Raw genomic sequence first — 14,065 nt, 5'->3', positions numbered from 1 at the left:
CCTTATGAGTATGTTTTTCATACGCGACAAAAATTTCAAAGTCCAAATAACAGTATTTAGTATATAAAATCTTTAATTTTTAAGATACAAACATTCTTTTTACATATTCTTTTATGTCTCAATGAGACAAAGAAAATGATATAAAGAACGTTTACCCAGCTTAGAAATTAAAAGTTTTACACCCTTATGTCAAGTATGTTTTTCAAACGCGACAAAAATTTCAAAGTCCAAAAATACTGGAAATAACTGCATAACATTTTTATTTTTAAAGACACAATAAATCTTATTACATATAATTGTTTGTCTCAATGAGACAAAGAAAATGATATAAAGAACTTTTACCTAGCTTAGAAAATAAAAATTTTACACCCTTATGAGTATGTTTTTCAAACGCGACAAAAATTTCTAAGTCCAAATAACAGTATTTAGCTTATAAAATTTTTATTTTTTAAGATACAAATAATCAGATTACATATTCTTTTTTGTCTCAGTGAGACAAAGAAAATGATATAAAGAACTTTGTTGTAGGTCAATAAATAATATATTTTTTACCAAAGTGGGTACTTTTTCAGTGGGTACTCAGTGCCCGTGTAACGTTGAATATTGACCCGAGTTGAAAATTGACCCGGGGTTCATTTTTCAATGTTGAATTTTGAACCGGGGTGTTTTTTCAACGTTGAAAATTGAGACCAAATGTCGTTGAATTTATACCCGGGGTCATTTTTCAACAGCTTGATATTTTTTCTTATCCATATGACCCCAACAAGTTGAAAATTGACCCTGTTGAATATTGACCCCACCTCAGAGTTTCAACATTTTTTGAATTGGGAGTTGCTTTACGGGATTCATCAGTATCTATATTTATATTTTGGTTTCAATTTTCCACTTTTTTAGAATAAGAGAGATAAACCTATCATCCCGTGTATATATGTACATTTTGATCAGTACACAATTTTAGTTATTTTCAAGCAGGGTAACTTTATTTTTTAACAATACTTAAAATAAAATCCTGGAAATCCTATCTAGTCAATTTAGTATAAAAAGTAACAAAATTTATAGCCACAAAATTAGAATGAAAGACATTGGTTAAAATGAATAAAATATGTTAAAGGTATATATATATATATATATATATATATATATATATATATATATATATATATATATTTAAAAAAGATCAATATAGTGACGATAACATGTAATGCTGACTTTAAACAAGGTTGGTGAAATCAGTGTAACAAACTTATCTTTCAGTAGCCTGTCTCAGCCTAAAAATTGATCGTTCTCGGAGCATAAACTTGAGAATGAGTACAAGAGTTTGAGTCTGGGATGGAATAGAAACTACTCTTCTCACCATCTTTGTTACCAACAATTAAAAAACTTCATTTGTTCTAGACAACTTAAAAAACAACTAAAAAACGCATTCCTCTTTAAAGAAACCAAGAGATAGAGAGAGAGGATCCTAGAGTTTTTGTCGTAGGCTGGGTGTCAAAATCCCCTTCGGGTTTGGCTAGTTTCCCTTTTTGTTTGCTTGTTTGTTTGTTTCGTTTATCTATTTTGTGTACAGATATGATTTTTGTCACAATATTTCATGGGGTTTTGACACCATTCCCCGCCTACGACAAAAACTCTAGGACCCTCTCTCTCTCTATCTCTTGGTTTCTTTGAAGAGGAATGCGCGTTTTAGTTTTTTTTTTAGTTGTTTAGAACAAATGAAGTTGCAGGGACGGTGCGTTCTTAATTATTGCTATCAAAGATGGTGAGAAGTGTCCATTGTCCAAACTAGTAGTCCAAACCCGAAAATTTCATTCGGGGGATCCAATTTCTTTTCTTTTTTAAGCACTTCACTTACTCTTCTTTCTTTGACTACACTGTAACATGCCTGTTGAAAAGGGGGTCTAAACCAATTTCACATTTTTCAATGCCTATATTTATGTCTATCTTTGCAAAAAAGGGGGAGGCATCCTTAGACCCACCCTTCCTAATCAAAGTTGTGAAAACCAAGTCATAAATATGTGTTTTTATGCTGTTGAATTTTGAACCGGTTTCATGATCAAAATTCCACGACCCGGCTCAGTTTTAAACGGACTAGGGTCTAAATTCAACGCCTTTGGTCTCACTATTCAACGTTGAAAAATGACCCCCGGGTCAATTTTCAATCCGGGTCAAAATTCAACGTTACACCCGCGGTGTTAATTTTAAAGGGTTTTTTGAATGATTTTTTTTTATTTTCCAACTTACAAGAGATCTGATTAGATTTAATTCTTTGTCTTTCAAAGACGACGAAAATGATATAAAAAACTTTTACCTAGCTTAAAAAATAAAAGTTTTACATCCTTATGAGTATGTTTTTCATTCGCGACAAAATTTTCTAAGTCCAAAAATACTGGAAATAACTTCATAAAATTTTTATTTTTAAAGATACAATAATTTTTTTTATATATAATTGTTGGTCTCAATGAGACAAAGAAAATGGTATAAAGAACTTTGCACTAACTCAATAAATAAGAATTTTATAGCCAAAATACTTGTATTTTTGACTCGGCGTACGAATTTCCCGAACTTTGCAACCCGACTTCCGGACGAACCGGACGTCCTACCGAAAAAAAAAAATTATATATCTGTAATCTACTCGTCCATACCTATCCAATGACACCTCACACATTACGATATGACGACTTTAAAAATTCCCGGATTTTCAGTCCCGACCCCCCCTACAGTCCGGAGGGGTGGGGCCAGAGTTTCCGAAAGTATCCCAAAATGTTCCCCTAGTCGAGTACTATTGCTCCACACTCCGAGTTGGGATCTGGGACCCCCCTAAACGCTGCAAACAGGAGGTGGGTACTCAGTACCCACCGTTTTCAAAAGTGGGTACTGAGTGCCCAGTAGAGGTGGGCACTGAGTACCCACTTTGGCCTAAAGTCAAGCTCAAAGGGTTAAAGTTTTTAGAAAGTAGTTAAAACTCCAAGGTCAAAGGGTCAAAGTTCTTGGTATCCAATGCAAGGTCTTTTCACAAGAATTACATATATGAAGCACACAAACCCTAGTCCTTACCGGTCAAAGGGTCAAAGTTCTTGGTATCCAATGCAAGGTCTTTTCACAAGAATTACATATATGAAGTACACAAGCCCTAGCCCTTACCATTCAAAAGTTTTGGTCAAGGTTAAAGTTTTTTCATAAGTACATAAATCTCCGAGGTCAAGGTCAAAAGGTCAAAGTTGTTGGTATCCAATGAAAGGTCTTGCTACAAAGAATACATCAGTGATATATAATAGTCCTAATACCTACCATTTAAAAGTTATGGCCAAAGTAAAAGTTTGGAATTTTTGTGTAAAAGTTGGTCAAACTCCAAGGTCAAGGTCAAAAGGTCAAATTTTGTGGTACCCAAAGAAATTTCTTGTCACAAGAAATACACCTGTGAAATATGAAAGTCATAGCTCCATTTAATCAAAAGTTATGGGCAAGGTTAAAGATTTTGTGACGTGCGGACAGCTAGACAGCTAGACGGACAGACAAATGAGATTTAATGTCCCCTCGATTTTGCGAAAGCGGGGGACAAAAAGACAGAAGTTTTCAATTTTTACTAAAAAAAAATTATAAATGAGCGCAGACCTACTCCTGAACAATTATGACACGTTGTATTCATATTGATTACACACGTTAAATCCACACATTGAATTTGAGCAGACCTGCGCTTGGTGATTTTTTTCTATGATTTTTTAATATGTATAAATCATGAGAATATTATGTAGTCATGTGCCATTTTAATAGGAAAATATCTTTAAAGGGCGAGTAGAATAAAACTCATAGGTTTAGAACCAATTGTTCCAATTCCATTTTTTTCATTGAAGAACTATACTAATCAAAGAAAAGAAAATTGTTAAGGCAATTTTATTGTAACGGAGCAGAGCTAGTATCAAGACAAGATGATTAAACTCTATACCAAATTTCATTAAGTTACATATAGTCATCAAAAACATAAGTGATCATATAGTTTTTAAATAAAGTTTGAAGAATGAAAATTAAAGTCGTTTCAAAGTTAAAAGTTCGGAATCGCCGAAAACCTATCCCAAGTATCAAGTCCAGTTTAGGGGATGAATAACGGGGTCCAGTGACTCTCGTAGTATCTCAGTAGCCGTCTCCCTTGGCTCTCCCGGTTCCTCCCTTTTATACCGAAGATGTTCGTTTACTGTTCCGGCCCTTTGTCCAAAGAAAGCCAAAAATAGTTTTGCATATTTGCTATTTCCCTTTGCAGCAGGTATAGAGTCATTTCCATGTCCACTCCAATGTTTGTACTGAATACTTCGGGATTGTCTCTTAAAAGTTGAAGTTTATTATTCTCACCCATAAACGGGATGTCCATATGTTCTCCTCCTGTTTCCTTGGTAAGTGTTTAAACTCCTCAAAGAATTATGCAAGAAAGTCCTTTTGCAATAGTCCCCGATTTGACCGACTAAATTATCATCTAATATTTTACTTTACAATGTACAGTATTGACCTATAAACTGATTCAAGAAAAACACACAATATTTTTAATTACATCTAAAAGTATACACCATAAATATTATTTATAATATGGAATCTACAGGCTCCTTAGACAAGCCTAGGGAATATTATGCCCTATAAACACTTGCTTGTCTAATTCATCTTTAATATATAATACACATTTCTTAAGACAAGCTTAGGAATTATTATGCCCTATAAACATTTGCTTATTTAATAAAAGCACTAATACTCGGCTGCAGATATCAAAGTAATTAAACACAGCTGTGGATGTCAATTGTGTTACATTATTTACATATATACTATGTATTAGTAATAATTTAAGGAATCGCTGTCTAGGTTTGAGAGTATGTCAAGGCATCAACTATAGTGGGAAACATTAGATAAATTATCCCATGTTTCCCGCTATTGTTGATGTCCCTGGCATACTCTCAAACCTAGACAGTGATTCCTTATATGTCCATTTTTACTTGAAATAATAATCTTGAAATAAATCGAAATACCGTCTAATTTAGTGGATTTGAAATGCAAGAGGCATTCCATGTTATTTTCCATTGCCCCGCCCCATGACGTCAAATCTTACAGTAAAAAAATAGTCCCATACAAACACGAAACAATTCTAATGATTATTTATTTATACTGCATACATATATCAACATTTATAAAATAAACAACAAGAATTTTATATTACGATGAAAGCAATCTTTCTAACTTTAATAATATATATGACCTAGATTTAGGAATGAGAGCACCAAATCCCCGGATGCACACATGGCTTTGTTTGTTATGGAACATTAGAATACTGAATGGTTAGGCGTTACGCCATTGGCTGAAATCGGGTATTTAATTGTTTCATTTTAAAGTAAAATTAATGACCTTTGAAATAAATGATGGGATGAGGGAATATTACAGAAACTATAGAAATACCAGGGAAGATTTTAGGAGTGGGGGTTGATTTTTTATGTCGCGTGTTATTTACTGCGAATCTCTATAAGTTGAAAATAACTGCAATTTTGACCTATAAACGCAATGGGACCATATATTTTTTTCAGTACTTTTTGTTAGGGCTTAGAACAAAGTTTGAAATGATGCTAAAGATTTTTCTGAAATTGTCATAGTAAAGTACTGAGAGGGCCTAAGGTTTGTATGGAGTTCTATGGGGAAAATAATTAGTCCCGTACGAAAGTTCGAGGCGGAATAGGCACGGCTTGGGCACGGCTAAGACACGGAATCCGCACGGGTTTTTAAAAGGCGCACGGGTTCTGCATGTCCAAGACACGGACGTCGGCTTCCGTGTCTGAAAGTGGGGAATCCTCACTCATAGAAACCCGTGTGGAGGCACGGAATCCGTGTCCCAGGGAGACGGTTTTTAACTCAGGCGGGTTTTGCGTCAAAGTATTTATTTATATCTCACGGCTTTTTACTGAGCATGCTCAATCACAACTTCCTTCATTTGAATATATGAAATTAGAGGAATTCATGGTCATGAGCTAAGAATGTGTCCTCTGGCTCTAGTTAAAGGATATTAAACTAATAGATGTCAGTTGGAATTGTATTTATGTCAGTCTGGGATAATTTCTTCACTTTTGAACTAAATGCAGTAAGTGTAATCTTGTAAATAAGTCAATTTTTCAATTTTCATGATATTTCAATATTGCAATGTTGACAATGAACATGATGAAAAAGTTTAGGTTTATTTGAATGACATTTAAGTGGGTCTTTCACTACTAGTAATCCTTTATTGTATATATTTTATGTGACATCACTGTGCTAGTGAAAGTTTTATTTAACCTAAAATCTATTTCAGATTGTGCAAACTTAGCTACTAGATTAAATTACAATTGAATATTGTACATTATCATTAAAATCTTAATTAAAAACTAGCATGGATTGTAAGTGAAAAGTTAATCTTTAACAGAAAGTAAATAGACATATTCATATAAGATTTTTAACTTAAAATTCTAAAACTAAGCATTAATGTAAAGCAATGTGAAGTTAGTTTGGTTTCAGTCACCATTTTGGCATCCACATCAGGGGATTCTATAAAGGCCATGACCTAGATCCAAACAAATGCACAGATCCCGTGACTCCTTATATGGTATATGGCAAGGCTTTTTTGACACGGGTTTCCAAAAACCGTGTCTCCATATATGGAAAAGGACACGGGTTTACAGAATCCGTGAGTCCATATATGGAAACTAACACGGCTTTCTGACACGGGTTTTGTAAAACCGTGTAATCTCATTTAAATATTTCGGCCAATATCCCGTGCCGTGTCCGTGCCTCGACCACCTTAAGGCACGGCTTTCCATACATACTTTACAAAGGAGCATGTAATGCTAAAGCACGGGTTTCTGGAGACGGAATCCGTGCCTGAGCCGTGTCTAAGCCGCTCGGACTATTTCGTACGGGGTGGTCTTTTCCCCTAGGCCACTTCTCCGCCGCCATATTGAATGCAATGTTGCGGTTGATGAAACGGGAGTTGGTCAGCATGGTCAAGAAACAGAATTGTGTGTGTTAATTAAAACAAGCATTCTGAGAGTATTGCATAAGCAATACATGTCCCCTACCGGGTTCCCCTTTTCTCTTTTGGGTGTCATTTTATTAGAGCCTGTGTATGAAAAATTGTTACTTAAATATGGACATTTCAGTTATTACTTGAATATGAATGAAATGTATTGGATCTGCCTTACAAAGAAAGACTCGTGACATCTTTGAATGCCATTTGACACACACAAATGCTTTGATCAAAACAGCTTATTTTACATTGTTGAACAATTTCATACCAGAAAAAATCAAATTTCATACCAGAAAAAAATCAAACTTGATCTATATTTGTCACTATAAATGTATCCAGCAAGTTTCAAATCATGAAACATTAATTCAGTAGCACTCGGAGTTCCTCAGATGACTCGTACCTCGCACATAATGAATTGAATGGAGCGTAGCAGAGTCAGCCGAGGATTGCCGATTGATCTAGTAGTGCGTAACGACATTAATTTAGTGCATCACGAACCCTTTTGTGAACCCAATTATTAAAAAAATAAAAATACCACAATTCCTTCAGAAATCAATGAAGTAGAACGAAATGCAAACTTGATCTATAATTAATCAATTAATAAAAGCTATCCAGCAAGTTTCAATTCATGACAATCTTGTTTAGAACATAAATTGAGTGCATCACGACATAAATGTAGTGCATCACGAACCCTATGTTTAACCCAATTATAAAATTTAAAAAAAAAAAATAAAAATACCGTAATTCTTTCAAAATTCAATTAAGCAGACCGAAATGCAAACTTGATCTATAACTAATTAAGGTAAAGTCTTACACTTAAAAACCAGCTCAATATCTGCAAGCGTTTAGGAGAAAAGTGCGGAAAACCCTGAAAAATTGAAAAGGCCGTAATTCCATGAAAAATCATTGAATCGGAACGATATTCAAACTTGATCTGTAACTCATCAAGATACACCCACGTGCCAAAAATCAGCTCAATATCTGCCAGCGTTTAGGAAAAAAGTGTGGAAAACCAAGTGGGACAGACTGACAGACAGACGGGAACAGACAGACGGACAGACGGACGGACAGACAGACAGACAGACAGACAGACGGACGGACAGACGCAGAGGAAACCTATAGTTCCCTCCGGTTTCACCGGTAGGGGACTAATAACAGAGAACGTTGAATTGCGTAAGAAGTTGGATGGTAATGACTGAGGGACGATGTCTGTATCGGATGATCTATGTGGCAATGCCGATTTCTCCACGTGGTTTAGATGGGCTGTTTACCATGTTTACGGAAGTTAAGTTCTCGGTATCGCGAAGTCTCAGTGATACTGGGCAGCGTTACACTAGTGAATTGCTTTTGATCAGAAGATAATTCATTATTTATTTTGTTTGTAAAATGATATATATATATATATATATATATATATATATATAGAAAGCACAAAGAAATTCACTTTTACATGGATACCCACTTCCGCCCCAGCCCGGGGTTGAACTCTCGACCTTCGGAATCTGTCTCCTAGCAGTGCAGGAACAGCGCGCTAGACCGCTCGGCTATCTAGGCAAGTGAAAAAACTTGCTTTCGATGCCGATGGAATTCTCGCGGCGCTGTCCTACACTACACGGTCATTGAGAATAGAAGTGAGATACAGTTATTTGGACATTAGTTTTAACAGAGGATTGTTACCAATACATGTTGTAATGAAATTAATTATTATTTATCAAGCACATTTTACAACAACTCTTTAAACTAACATAACTGCCCTAAGTGAAGAAATATTAATATCGAAAGCACAAAGAAATTCACTTTTACATGGATACCCACTTCCGCCCCAGCCCGGGGTTGAACTCTCGACCTTCGGAATCTGTCTCCTAGCAGTGCAGGAACAGCGCGCTAGACCGCTCGGCTATCTAGGCAAGTCAAAAAACTTGCTTTCGATGCCGATGGAATTCTCGCGGCGCTGTCCTACACTACACGGTCATTGAGAATAGAAGTGAGATACAGTTATTTGGACATTAGTTTTAACAGAGGATTGTTACCAATACATGTTGTAATGAAATTAATTATTATTTATCAAGCACATTTTACAACAACTCTTTAAACTAACATAACTGCCCTAAGTGAAGAAATATTAATATAGAAAGCACAAAGAAATTCACTTTTACATGGATACCCACTTCCGCCCCAGCCCGGGGTTGAACTCTCGACCTTCGGAATCTGTCTCCTAGCAGTGCAGGAACAGCGCGCTAGACCTCTCGGCTATCTAGGCAAGTCAAAAAACTTGCTTTCGATGCCGATGGAATTCTCGCGGCGCTGTCCTACACTACACGGTCATTGAGAATAGAAGTGAGATACAGTTATTTGGACATTAGTTTTAACAGAGGATTGTTACCAATACATGTTGTAATGAAATTAAAGCAAACAATTAAACGAAACATCTTTTTTTTTCTTCAGTGTATTCATACGCCACTAATATACATGCAAGTTTGACCTTTCAGTAGTAGCTCAATAGAGAAATTTACATACCACAGGAATCACGGTGAAATAAACAAGATTCACTTTTGTAGTGTTTATCATAGGGAAAACAATTGGAAATGGAAATATAAAATAATAACAATGAAAGAATTCGCCTAGAGATGTACATTTAAGCATTGAATTCATATTTTTGGATGTCTTCGGTCCTATAACACACCTGGCCGTGCCGACAAATTGAATACCGCGCGGTAGCGCGGTATGATAAATTTGTCGGCACGGCCAGGTGTGCTATAGCACCGAAGACAGCCAAAAATATGAATTCAATGCTTATATTTACATTCTCTAATTTTTCTTCTTCATAATTGCTTATTTCAACATTTAATGTGAATTTAGCGCCCTTCAAAACTATCGTGGTTAATAGACGTAAGAACCGTTTGTGACGTCAGATGACGTTAAGTGACGTTGCAAAGTTAAATTACGCAAACAAACATTGCAATTAAAAAAGTGACAAATTTATTCTTAACGCACATTACGTTAATTTCCACGTTAATTTTTCAGGGTTGTAGTTTTTCATTAAATTGAAATAAAACATTTTACATATTAGTGTTTCTAGAGTATTTGAAATGCATATAGTTCCTACTGTGTATTCTAACGCGTGGTGACAAGGTTTCGCGTGTCGTGGATTTCTGATGGATTTGATATGGAAAATTATACTGAATGTAAATATTTACGTATGGTTTACAAGATGTGACAATTAAACAAAGCTGCACATATAGGATAAACGGCAGTCCTTATAGAGGTTTGAAATAAATGTTGATTTTAGAGTGAAATATGTGTACTTAGTCATAAATGAGACATATATTTATCAACTGTTATAAAAGTAATCATATTAAGTTTACAAAAATCAGCACATTCGAATACATGGCATCATGCGTACAGACATACACAAATTATAGAAAAAAATTTCAAATTCGTTTCAACTAAACATTTGTGCGAGTGAAAACGTCACCTTTTGTAATAAACATGGTCATAGATGCTGGAAATTGAAATTAATATTAAATTAAATTGTTAAAAAAAGTTTTCATAAAAGTTATATACATATTTACACACATAAGCTGGTAAATAATTATTGGATGAAAGGTGTTATAGAAGTAAACAAAGATGTTTCTATAATAAATACTAGTATGTCATTAACATATTTCACACGAGCACTATGTACTGGTATCAAAACCACTGTTATATATTTGTCCCACGATACTGAGTAATCTCATCAATGTAACATTTTCTAAATTGTGACACGGATATTGTCTGTAAGATTGTTGGTAGGAATAAAAAGCAGATCCAAGCTTCCCTGCAATCTGTTCACAGATCCCCAAGACCTGCCAGGACAAGTCTTTGATTGGAACGTGTAAATACACGTCACGATTATTATAAATTCCGTCCCGGAGATCATTTAGAGCATTTTGTGCTCTAATTGTATCAAACTGTCTATAGCATAGGAACTCTAGCATGTTTATCAAAACAAATGGTGGTAGCATTCCTTCAGAAACCGCGCAACACTGTAGTTCTGGTATTAATTCATTCACGTAACAGAGTTTAATGTCAAGCCTGATATCCACTGCAAATGCCTGTTTTATTTTTGTAGACCATGATTGTCCCTTTACAGCGTCAGAGTATCTCTCTTCATTTTCAGCTGTTTGATACATCACATATGGCTTCGCTAATTTCACCTTTGTTGTCTCTATTACATTTAAAACGTCCTGGTATCTAAGCGTCCGATAATAATATATGGCAATGTAGAGTATGTCTGATATACAACCAAATTTGGCTGCTAATTTGAGCATGTGACATGCCATTCTGTCAGCAATATACATCGTTTTATTTCGACTTCTATTTAAAGAGATTTCAAACGCATTTCTCTGAAGGATGGTGACTGTGAATTTCTGTAACATTGCAATTCTGGGCTGTGTTTGAGGGGAATTTATCAACTGTTCTATTAAAGTCAGGTATTGCATTCTGTAATGTAGATCAAAGTACCAGTGTCTAATAGAATTATGGCAGCCAGTCTCGAATAATAGGCTTAGATCATATTCACCCTCGGAAATTAACGTCTGCTCGTCTGTATTAGTGGAAAGTGTTAGTTCACAAAGATCCTTAAAAATGTTTTTCTTCCAAGAAATGTAAAGCAGCGATGCAAAACCTTTATTGTCTATGGAATTCAGTCTGTCTAATAAATTTCTTTGAGCTTCATCATGGATCTTACCTAGAAACATGTTGTTTTCTGGGATGAAGAAGTTAGGACAAACCCCCTCAGACACCCATTCAAGAAGAAGTTTAAAACAGGCCCAGAAACACTGCAGGAGATTTTGTGGACACCAAACTGGTATTGTATTTTGTTGAAGTATCCAAAACATTGCTGTCTTCATGTGATAGGAAGACAGTAATTCGTCATCGTCATCCACGCCACTATTAACTACTTCTTTTAAAAACAACTTAAGCAAGCCTAAAGTTAAGAATTGGCAGTGATTCATTGAGCACACAAGTTTTTGCTCTGCACACGCGAATGAAATTCTCCATTCAATGTCCCTAAGCTTCCCTTTTTCATGCCCTACTGCTACAAGGTGGCATCCATTTCGGACAATGTCTTGAACAACATGAGGCGGGGGCCATGAGTGACATCTATCCACCCATGATGTTTGGACAGAAGGAGGCCAAAAATCACTGACAAAACAGTGAGCAAAATCAACATCTACTCGTACACCAAGTAAAGGAATCTTTCCCAAGAATCCCCTTGCACATGGCCCTTTTTCAGTAGTAATTTGATATTTTTTCTCGTTTTTACAGAGTTTACTTTTTCTGTGTTTTAAGAGTTTACTCTTTCTGTATTTAGAACTAGATATATAGAACTTTTTATTCATTCTGATACATTCTGAAAATACGTTTGAATGGATTCTTGATGTAAAAATCTCAAGTAAAGCATATCCTGGTTTACTCTGACAGCAGTCAGCTAGAAGCAGTATTGTTCGATTTAAATTGTAAAACTTTATCTGTTCTAAGTTCCAGATCACTCGGTATTCATTATACCATATCATTGTATCTATATCTGAACCAAAATCAGAGAATCCTTCCCTTCTACTTCCAATTAGTCTGAAAATCTGACCATGAAATATTATTTGATTATTCATCTCGTCGCATAGGTCCATAACCTCTCTTCTCATGTTTACTTCTTGTGAGGTCCCAAATATACGACATAATTGAACAAATACAGACTCTGATGCATGTGGAGAATTCAGGTAACTGCAATAAAATATACAATTGTAAAAATAAAAATACTGTATAGAGAGAAAATAACCCGCGGTGTTAAAATTCGCTATATTCACGGTGTGAATAAATCCGTGAATTCAAGAAACAGTTAATCTCCGTGTTTTATTTGGAAATTTGAGAAAAGACTACGATAAGTTGATATAGATGTACATGCAGCACATGGCCATTTCAGTAATTACGAGTAGTAATTGTCATTCAATTATTTTAATTATCACACTATACTCAGCAGATAATAACCTGTGTTTGTTCAAAAGTTGTTTTAATAGCCAACGCTACATGTTTCATCAATCAAAACACGTGGACCATGGGTTTTGATTACCAATGTTACCACGTGTATTTGTTACCTGCATTATCATGCATATTGGTTTTTATCGACATTTTGGTTTTAAAAAATCGTTCAAATCAATATCAGACTTACTGAAGATGTGGAAGGATATTATTTCGTCGAACGACATAAACACATTTATTTCCGTCCAGTGTTTTTTTCGCCGCGTTAATTGTATTATAGATCTTGGGTGCGCATGCACTCATCGTAATAGCATGTTTAAGAAAGTCATTTGACGTTTAGAGTGAAGGACTTTTTATAATTGCACTTGTTTTAATGACTAATTTACTAAATCTAACAATTCTGTATTATCCTAACCTGTTGTTTGTAAAATAAAGACATAACGCTGATTAAAGTCGTTTATATGTAGCTACGGTGTGGATTAAACGGATATAGACAAGGGAGGTAAATTTTATTATATACCAATTCCGCGAATTCAAAAAACCGCAATCGTGTCAGATGAGAGAAAAACGTGAAAATTACAACCCGTGAAATTAATCCCCTATACAGTAAATGATACACTTTACTAGACCTTTTTGTCGTTCACGAAAATGGAGGTCTTTTCGATCCCTCAAAATAAACTAGAAAGAAAAATCAATTAATTTATCAATTTTTCCCCGTAGACCGTCTTATCTGCCGCCAGAGAGTGCCTTCAATGGTATCCAAACAACCGTGACGTTTAACAGAGCCATGTAAAGCCCATTCTTCATGCTGCCACCTATATATTTAACCGCCCCCTTACTTCATATTAATAGAGTAGTATAATATTATTATTACATTGTCTAAAAATTTAAAAGGAATTTCAAACCGATTGCAGGATTTGGATTTTTGGATCTGGTCAACTTTACGTTGGTGTTCCTTTCACTTGCGCGCGCCGCTTGCCTAATTTTTGGCATGTTTACCCCTGGCCCAATGAAGTTCGACTTTGT

This window comes from Saccostrea cucullata, unplaced genomic scaffold (genome assembly GCF_032062105.1).
Source record: "Saccostrea cucullata isolate Sc308-1 unplaced genomic scaffold, CSIRO_AGI_Scuc_v1 ctg373, whole genome shotgun sequence".
NCBI lineage: Eukaryota > Metazoa > Mollusca > Bivalvia > Ostreida > Ostreidae > Saccostrea > Saccostrea cuccullata.
The sequence above is the reverse complement of the archived record's forward strand: the minus strand, read 5'-3'. Positions refer to the sequence as shown.